This window comes from Zalophus californianus, chromosome 2 (genome assembly GCF_009762305.2).
Source record: "Zalophus californianus isolate mZalCal1 chromosome 2, mZalCal1.pri.v2, whole genome shotgun sequence".
NCBI lineage: Eukaryota > Metazoa > Chordata > Mammalia > Carnivora > Otariidae > Zalophus > Zalophus californianus.
In genome coordinates this window covers 168849818-168855817 of record NC_045596.1, presented here as the reverse complement: position 1 = coordinate 168855817, position 6000 = coordinate 168849818, and positions in this window count along the sequence as shown.

The following is a 6000-nucleotide window of genomic DNA, read 5'->3' as shown; positions in this document are numbered from 1 at the left end:
TCTGATCACACAAAGAGCAAAAGCAGCAAATCTAGGGATTAAACCCCAGCCTTCGGGTCCTCCTTTCCGGGGCCCGCTGTGCCCAGCTCAGACCTGGGGCTCCGCACCACGTCCTTCTTTCCAAATGCTTCCGACATGGCTTACCACTTCCGACGCCACAGCCTTCACCTTGCCCTGGGACTGAGTCCCCTTCTCAGTGAAATCCCATGTCCTCTATTCCCCAGGTCCTGGAGGAGTTCCATGATGACTAACAAACAGCCCTGCAGTCACTTACCTGTCTGGACATTCAGGTTTTCAGACTTACCGTGAGCCTCCCACCCCTCTGGAGGGTCTGTCTTCTCCCTCTGTTACCCGGGTGTTATCACACCTGCCACCAACCACATCCTTCGGGTTATTTGCTGTGCCTGCACAACAGGACCTCTCTTGAAACCCATGTGAACGTTGGCAAGCAAAAGTAAAAGCCTGTAGCCTCAACTTTTAAAATCACAGACCAGGAACCCAGCCCCAGGCTTGAGGAATCTCAAGGCTGGAAGGAGCCATCTCCCTCCCAATTACAAGGGTCCTTAGGACCACGGTACCCGAGGGTGAACATCAACCTTTGGAATAACTGTACAGACAGGGAGCTCACCACCTTACAGCAGACCCTCCCAGTGTTGAGCAATTTCAACTTGGTGTTTTGTTTTGTTTTGTTTTGTTTTGTTTTGTTTTTACCCTGAGCTAAAAGCAGCCTGCCTAGGGCTTCTACGCATTGGCCTGAGCCCCGAGCCTGCTCCCTTCCACATGGCAGCCCGGCCCCACGTTCTCTCCTCCCACACACACCCCCACCCCTGCTCTGGGCACCCTCAGCTGTGCACCTTGATTTACGGGCCGTTCCCAGGCTGGCAGGTAATGCAAACCAGCCTGGCGCAGTCTTGCCTGCCTCCCGCACCTTTCCTTTCTGGAGCCCCTGGGCGGCATACCAGCACGCACACCCGTGTTGAGAGCTCCGGGGGGCAGCTCAGCCAGGCACCGCGTGGCCCAGAGCCAAGTGGATGGTGCCCAGGGACAAAGTAGAGAGTGTGGGTTCTGAGAAAAGCCTCCAAACACATGTGCAAAGGCAGGCAAGGGAGAGGCCTTTCCAGAATCTGCCTTAACAGAGGCAGAACAGACAGGTGGGGGCATCTGGGAGGCACCAGAGAATCTCCTGCTTCTTTTTAAGGTCTCGCACTTTGCGACGCTTCTATTCCTTTATTCAATGTAAAAATTGACAGGAGGGTTCATACATGAAGCCTGCAGTACTTTGGTTTCGGATGAAACTGACGTCACAGGAGCACACATGACAGGACTAGGGTGCCTGGGGAGAGAGGATATTTTGGAAAAAAGGAAAGGGCAAACCCCCTCTACCTCTCAGCCTGCCTAGAGTGAAAGGAGGAGATAAATAATATTTATTTTAGGACCTACCATGTGCTAGGCACTGCCCTTCACCATGGATCTAAGTGAATATATGTAATCTCTGTAACAACGCTAGTAGTCAGTACCCTCACCTTTTACTAATCAGGAAATCAAGACTCAGAGTGGTCAAGCAGTGTGCGTACGTCACACAGCTAATAAGAGGCAGAGCCAGAAATCAAACTCGGGTCAGACTCAGTGCCAAGCCCTCTACACTTTCCACTGTGTGATCAGACTACACTGCCTCCTCTATATAACCCGAGTGCCAAGAGCCTCCACCTCAGGCTGGATAAAGATTCTCTCCATCCCTCTCTCTTTCTCTCTCTCTCTCATGCTCTCTCCCTGTCTCTCTCTCTCTCCCTCCCTCTCTCTCTCTCTCTCTCTCTCTCTCACACACACACACACACACTCACACACACATACACACCTGCAGGAACATACACAGGCTCAGAGAGCCTACCCCAGCACCAGGGACCCGAAGCCTGGGAGCCAGGACTCAGAACCAGAACCCGGTTCAGTTCCCGGCTCAGCCTCTCCAGAGCTCGTGACCTCTCTGAGCTTCAGCTTCCCTGTCTGTCAAATGAGGAGAAGAGCACCTACTTCATAGGATTTGTGGGATGACAAAATGAGTTACTATTGGAAAACACACTTAGAACAGTGACTGAGCATGTGTCACACACATGGGAGCCCAGCAAGGAGCCCAGAGAGGTCATGAGAGGTCAAGCTGGGGATAATCCATGTCTCTGAGTTCCCATCTCAAAATAGGAAGGTTGTTCCAGACGAAGCCTCACAGCTTTTCCAAATCAAATATTCCAGGCCACAGCTTTAAGTGCTTCTCTCTGGGGTAGAGGCGACTCGCAATCAGGCAGGAAACAGGTTCCGGAAGCCAACGGGCTGTTGGGGAACATAGGGACTTCTCAGCTCTTTAAGAAAAGTGGAGTCACCACTGTGCCAAGCACAAGGCAGTCCAGTTAAGCCAGCCCTGCAGAGGAGCAAGCTCCTGCCCTCCACACGCCCCGAGGGCCCCCTGCAGCTGGAGCACTCACTGGTGGCCTGGGGGTGAGCATGAGAACAGGACACCCCCAGGGAAAGCGGTCAGGAGAACCAGCTCCTCTGTCTTCTCCCACCCTATCCAGAGGCAGGACACAGGAGGAGCAAAGGGAAGACGTTGCCCTCGGGGAAGTTAAGCAAGGTCCTGGGGGCACCTCCCTCCCCAGAGGAAACAGCAGGACTCAGGGGTGTGCAGAGCTTGGGGCCCACCATGCCCACCTGAGCTGCCAATCCTTCAGACCTCCCCTTCCTCCACTCTGAAATGGGAAACACAACAGGTTTTTAAAAGATTTTATTTATTCATTTGAGAGACTGAGCACAAGTAGGGGGGGAGAGGCAGAGGGAGAAGCAGACTCCTCACTGAGCAGGGAACCCGAGACGGGGCTCGATCCCAGGACCCCGGGATCATGACCTGAGCCGAGGCAGGTGCTTAACCGACTGAGCCACCCAGGCGCCCTAGAAACACAACGTTTAAACTGGGTTTTTCTCTCACTCAACCATTAGGCTGGAAAGCGAGGGAGAGAGTGTGAGCAAGGGAGGGACAGAGAGAAAGTGAGGGAGAGGGAAAGAGACACTGCCAGTATGCAGCAAATTTGGATTTTCCCCTCGTTTTTAGACACTTGGGGACCCACTGATTTATTTCCAAACATCTGGATTCCTGAGTTTCATCCCACTTTGGAAAAGGACTGATATCGACTCATATGTTCAGTTCAGTCCAGCTCAGCAAATGTTCTCTGGGCACCGGCTGTGGACCAGGTCCCTAGGGAGATATGAAGCTAAGTGAGATACAGCCCTTACCCTCAAATAGTTTACAGTCCAGTTAATGAGATTGAGGGTAAAAAAACAATGCTAATAGAAAGGAGCTAGGATCATTGCAAGATGAGAGGTCCAAACAAAAGTTCCCAGAAGCCCAGGGAAGGGACATGTGGGAAGAAGACAAAGAAGTAGATGTTTGCTTTCTGGAAAGGGGTCTGGTGATATTCATCGAAAGCCTTGCAAATGTCTATAATCTTTGGCCCAGTGGTTTTACTTCTAAGGATCTATTTTGAGGACATAATCAGAGGCCTGCATAGAGATTTCTGCACAAAGACGTATTCCTGTTATTTATAAGAGAACATGGGGAACTAAGCCCATATATAATAAGCATGTTATAGGTGAGAGAATGGGGGTGGGGAGGAGCATATGTAGAGAGGCTGTGGCCAGAGGAGCTCCAAGGACTGAAAGAAGGCCCCTGGCAGGTGGGAGGAGGAGTCAGTAGGAGAAATGAGGAGGAGGGAGATACAGAGAATGAGGACCAGAGAGGAGAGAAAAGAGGCCAAACCAACTCAGCTGCGCTGGGCTCTGCTCTCACCCTGAGGGCGATGGGAAGGAAGGCCTTGCCAGATTTCACGGGGGCCGGGGGGGGGGGGGGGGCGTAGCATGATCAGATGTGTGGCTCCAAAGAGCCTCTTGTTGCCGTGGAGAAGGCGTGCCGTGGGCAAGTGTCAGTGCAGGCGTTTTCTGTGTATTCCCTTATTGAATCCTAACCACTTCATGAGATAGGGAAGCTGAGACTAGAGCAGTGGGGTGACCTGCCCGAGGATGCACAGCTAGTAAGAGGCGGAGCCAGGCAGTCTGTGCCCAAGAACTTCGTGGCTGTGCTAGGACTGCGGGGAGGGGCTCACGTGCTGTGGGCAGACCCGTTAGGAGCCACTACAGGAACTCAAGTGGGAGAGGGAAGTGGTTGAGAGTGGACCGTGGGGCAATGAGAGGGGCGTAATTAGTAGGACTTAGTGATGGGGTTGGGGAGGGCATGGGATTGGGAGGCAGTGGGGAGGGAAGTGTCAAGAGTAATTGCTAGGCTTCTCCATGCACTTCTCTGATTTGGGGAAGAAGAATGTTAAATACATTTGCAGTTGACCCTTGAACAACATGGGGTTTGTGGCTCCGACCCCCATACAGTCAAAAATCTGTGTATACGAAGGGGTACCTGCACCCCAATGTTTATAGCAGCAATGTCCACAATAGCCAAACTATGGAAAGAGCCCAGATATCTACTGACTGATGAATGGATAAAGAAGATGTGGTGTATATATACAATGGAATATTACGTAGCCATCAAAAAGAATGAAATCTTACCATTTGCAACGATGTGGATGGAACTAGAGGGTATTATGCTAAGCAAAATAAGTCAGCCAGAGAAAGATAAATACCATATGATTTTCCTCATATGTGGAATTTAAGAAACAAAACAGATAAACATAGGGGAAGGAAGGAAAAATAAAATAAAAACAGAGAGGGAGACAAATCGTAAGAGTCTCTTATGGAAACAAACTGAGGGTTGCTGGAGGGGAGGTGGGTAGGGGGATGGGGTGACTGGGTGATGGGCATTAAGGAGCTCACATGATGCGATGAGCACTGAGTGTTACATACAACTGATGAATCACTGAATTCTACCTCTGAAACTAATAATACACTATATGTTCATTAAATTGGATTTAATTTTTTTTAAATCTGTGTATAACTTTTGACACCCCCAAAACTTAACTGCTAATAGTCTACTGTTGACTAGAAGATTTCCCATAGACATAAAGTTGATTAACATATATTTTGTGTGTTATATGTATTATATATTGTATGCTTACAATAAACTTAGCTAGAGAAAAAAAATCCATTAAGAAAATCGTAAGAATATATTTACCCTACCGTGCTGTATAATTGAAAAAAATCCACATAAGTGGACTCACGCAGTTCAAACCCATTTTGTTCAAGGGCCAACTGCACACATACATATCATACACACAGGGATATGTATGCTATATGGACATAATAGGCAGAGAAGGAACATCAGGAAATATAACAAAATGATAACTGGCTATCATTCAGTAGAAGGCTGAAGGGTTACTTTTATTTCTTCCTGACACATGTGTATATTTTTTAAATTTCTTACAATAGGTGTACAGTATTTCCATCAACAAAGTAAAATTAGTTAGACCTCCAAATTATGCGTCAATACATGTCTATCTTTGAGTTACCATATATATGTGCGTAGGCTCTCAGGCATTATCTTTAGGCACGTTCATCAGTGTGAAGTGTGTGACCATCGGGTGTCAATCTCAGGTAGGAAATGACAGTCAGCCTTCTGCAAGCTGGGCTCAGAGCTCTTCCCAGGCTCCTCAAAGGTGGCCGATAGCCTGAGGCCAACCAAGCCACATTCTGAGCCAAGTAGAATCTCACCAGGAATTCCAGACCTCTGCCTGCAGAGGAGGGTGTGACCAAAGTCCCGCAGGACCTAGAACCAAGCACACCATGGCTGAGTAAGGAATGAATCCTCTTGTAGCCTCCACAGTTAATGGCAGGAGAGTCTCCTACTGGGCCTCTAAGTGTCCTGCCAAACCTCCGCTGGGCTTCCTCCCCAGACGGACCCTTAGGATAGCTTCCCTGCCATGTGGGTGTAGGCCAGAGGGTAAGTCCCAGAGAAAACGGCTGGGAAGAAAGAAGCAAGCCATTCCTCTAACTCCATCTCCTTTGAGAACAGCGTTG